Source organism: Crocodylus porosus, unplaced genomic scaffold, assembly GCF_001723895.1.
Source record: "Crocodylus porosus isolate Cpor-Errol unplaced genomic scaffold, CroPor_comp1, whole genome shotgun sequence".
NCBI classification, from domain to species: Eukaryota; Metazoa; Chordata; order Crocodylia; family Crocodylidae; genus Crocodylus; species Crocodylus porosus.
Genome location: NW_017728925.1, coordinates 2,818,760 through 2,823,012, shown reverse-complemented (window position 1 = coordinate 2,823,012; position 4,253 = coordinate 2,818,760).

Sequence of the window (4,253 nt, the reverse complement as noted above, 5' to 3'; positions counted from 1 at the left end):
TTCCCAGTGAAACAATTTAACCAACTCTTCTGCTGTGTGTTCAGATTAGGGAACCATCAATCCTCTAGATCATGGTGTATGCATAAGAGGTCTAGTCAGATGCTGATGAATTTGTTTGTACAGAATCCTGTGACCACCACACCAAGGTGACACTATGGCTAGGCAAGAGTATGGAGGGGTGGAGGCTGCCCAAGACCTACCACCCCCCACTTTAGACCACTGAGACAGAATCTAGAGTCCAGATCAGGTCCAGGTGTTCAGTGCCTCGGTGGTTGTAGCTTCTGCCAGAGAGCAACAAATAGGAATGGCTGCTGGTTGCCTAATGCCTTAGCAAGGGTGCTGCTGTCAGGGTGATGTCCCTTAGCCTTTCTTCAACCAAGGAGTCTCCACAAGGCAGCGGGAGCTAGGATTTTGAGGTGCCCTATACTCACCTTACCCTGAAGATTACAACATTGTGGGTTTTTTATAGTGTCCAGACCATTGAAAGTATTTGGGCACCTGGCTTCCACCTAGCCTGGTTGACATTAGGTGCCTAAGGAACCTGAAGAGTCTAAGCAAAGGCCTCTGCTTCCTTTCAGGAGTGAGCAGGTAGTTGAGACAGAGGTATGTAATCGGTCCACTAGAGGTCACCATTGCCATTCAGAAAGTTTAACCATCCATTTCTAGAAATAGAAATTTCTGAATATTTTACCATAAATAACCAGCAGATCCAACCACACAGGAGAGATGCAAATCATTGCTCTGTTAGAGTGCAGGGGGCATGGATCCTGCCCACAGCCAACGAGTCACAGGGCCCATGCTGCAGAGACCTCCTTACCCCAGACTGGTGCTGCCTTGTGGAATCACTCAGAGGACCTGGAGCTGCAGGACTATCGTTCTTAAAAACCTAGGATCTCTTCTGCGCTGTGCAGTGAGAAGGGGATACCAAACAGGGAACAAAAATAGCTTACCATTCACTGAGCTCTGTAGCTGGCTGCTGACAGTTGTGAAAAAACAAAACAAAATAAAACAGCACTTTACCAGAAGAGGAAACACGTTAGTTTGACCAGGCTCCCCAGTGTCTGTATAGATCACGTGCTTCAGTGGGGCTTTTGGGCACTTCTATCTAAAGCTTATTCAATCAGCTCTTAGATAAAAGCACCAAAAGGCCCTGCCGAAGCGTGCAATCTATACAGATGTTGGGTGAGCCAGGTCAAACTAACACAATGCCTCTTCTGGGCATGCACTGCGCTCGGTGTGGGGGCACACTAAGCTTGAAGTAAAGTTCTGTTTTGGGGCTTATTTCCACATCTGTCAGCAGCGAGTGCTAATGTTTATTATTGGTCCTATGGTAGCACTGAGGAGGCCCAGTTATGGATGAGGGCCCCAATGAGCTAGGCTGTGTATCAGAAAAGAAGGAGACTGGACCAGCAGAATCCTGTCATTTAGCTCCAGTACCTTATCCTTGGGCAACCTTAAACAGAAACCCCACAAAGTCTGCGTGTCTGGGGAATGCAAAGCTCAGAGCAGGTGCTGCATGCAGCATTGCTGTCTGGAGTACAGCACATTTCCCTTCTTAAATGACTGCTGCCTGGTGTGGACAGGAATTTCTTGCTGTAGCTTCTGCATGTCTGTGGTAGGGGGGAGCTAAGGCCAGCCTGGTACTTTAGTCAGAGGATTGCTGCTGGGGAGCTTGGTCATCAGTCTGCCCCTGTGGCAAAACATCTTTGGTGCCTGCCACTTTAAGGGCAAGAGCAGGCAGCAGTGCAACCAGCAGGTGTGGACAGCCCTGATGAAGCAGTCACATGGCCTCTAGAGGGGGCATGTGATTGGAGGAGAGGACTGAGCAGCCTCCATTTTAGCTCAGGCATCAGAGCTGAGCCAACAGTCAGCTCCTGGCAGCAGCACAAAAACACCTGGCTGAGCTGGTCCTCAGAGCATCTTGGAGGTAAAGGAGGAACTATGGAGAAGGCAGGAGGTTCCTGGGGGCCCAGTAGGGTCCCAAGTTTCAGGAAGAAGGCTTAGGCCTGGGGAGAGCAAGGCCTGGCATAGAAAGGGGGCTTACAACTTCCAGTCCTACACAGAGGCTAATCAGGCCCTGAAGCCAGGGGGCTCAAGTGAGCCCAGGGCAACTAGGTCTCGTCCAACTTTGCTGGGGTGCTTGGTCAGCCTGACTTGTAGTGATGGCTCTATGGTGTGGCCTAGAGGGACCCCCTCTGGAGTATAGAAAGCAGTGGCTGCCACGTTGACTTTCTGATTCATTGACTGGTCAGTGTAAGGGGGCCAGGGCTGTAAGGCTGAATGGCAATTGAGCCCACCATGAGGGGCAGGCCAGGGCTGCAGAGAGCCATCTGGCACCCTGACTGGCCTGGAGGTGAGGCCAGAGCCGTTATAGGCTGAAGGTCCTCTCAAGGGTGGGGACATAACAGCCAACAGAGGGTAGAACTACCATGCTAGCTTTGATGAAGGAGGCTGTAATACAGCTGCTGGAGGGGAGAATTCCAAAAAAGGGGTCGGTGTTAGAGGTGGGCCCAGGAGACAGGGCTGTCCAAGAATCATATCCAGGTCCCCAGAGAGAGAATTAGACCAAGGACAGGTAGGCCTGCTTTGGTCCTGGGTATGACCAAAAACTGCACCGTGCTGGGGAAGGATGGCCTGGTGGGGCTACCCATGGTGGGGTAGCTCCCTAGAAATGCCAGGCCAGTTGCCTCCCTAGTGTAAAGTGGGTAGGGGCACCTTTATGACCCCAGCTCCTGCCATCATGTGGGTAATTAAGAGCAGGGGACCAGGCATGTCCGCAGACACCTGAGCTCATGAGGGATCAGACCCCAAGCCCCAGGGAGGGGACATAGAGTTGGTCTCTGTGAGGGGCCAGGAAGGGGCCAGGTGTGTTTGCATGATGCCTGAGCCTCCTGACAGGATAAAGCCCTGTTTGGCCCCAGAGAAGGGGGCAGTGTTGTTGGCCCCAGAGAAGGGGGCAGGAAGGGGCCAGGTATAGCTGCATGACGCCTGAGCCTTATGGGGGTGTGGGGTGTAAGACTTTGGTGGCCTCTGGAAAGAGGAACTGAAGAGCCCAGAGTGAGGCTAGAGGCTGAGTTCATCCCAGTGCAGGTTATGGAGCTGGTAGGCACATAGAATAGAGCTGCAGGGGTGCCCTGAAGGGCTGCATGGGGTATCATTCTGAGTGAAAGTAGGAGAGGATGGAGGCCTGTGTGGAGTTTAAGGCATGGAGCATGGTGGAGTGAATGAGGCCTGGTGAAAAGCAGAATGTCAGGAAGACAGCAGCAAGGGGTAGAGTTTGGCCCAGGCTCAACTTATGAGGACATCTGAGAGGCATGGGACATGGTAAGGGAAGGTCGGAGCCGTATGTAAAGCCCTAGTCAATGGGGTATTAAATGGGCAGCCTCCCGCATTATTACAATGAGTATCATAACAAGGCGTGGCAGGAAAGACAGGCCGACTGCCTTAGCCTTGTGGGTGGGCCAGCGCTGTGACTGGGCCCTGGAGAGTGCCCTTTGTCACAGCTCCCAGTGCAGATATTTTGATGCATCTTCTGTGTTTGGTGCCAGGATTTCATGTCAATAGGCTCCAAGGACTCAGGCCTTCTCCCTGCCTGCTGCCTAGTACAGTGATACTCAACTAGGGTGCTGCACCACCGGGGATGCTGTGAGATCCTTTCAAGGGTACCTTTGGGTGCCATACAATGTTAGCACCATTAAGAGTGAAAACAAGATTCACCAGGTAACCCCAGAGATTTCAAATGGGAATCCATTGTGTTAAAAACCTTATGGCCTGACCTGTTCTGGTCTTTCTCCGTTTTGTTTTTGTTTTTTTTTTGACAAAAGAATTGCTCTGTTATTTTTCTGCACTCAAAAAATGAGTGAAAGCTAGGAGCTGGTATTTTCCAAAGGGTGCCACAAGTTTAAAAAGGTTAAGAACAACTGGCCTAGAGACATGGTGTCCTGCATATTTGTCTATGCCAAGGGTGCACAGGTGCCAGTGTGTGGCACACACAGACATTTTGCTTGGCATGCATGCCTCGAGGGGGATGGTGGGAAAGGGAATGGGGCTATGCTGCCATGGCAGGGGCTCGGACTCGATGATCTGCTCAGGTCCCTTCCGACCTTACAAACTATGAAACAAACTATGAAACAAGGATCAGGCTCCTCATGGCTTCACTGCCATCTGGCCCTGGCACACCAACATCTTACAAGTGGAGGTGTCAGGAGTGGACTGGCCAAGTTCGCCGATGACACCAAACTTTGGGGCAAAGC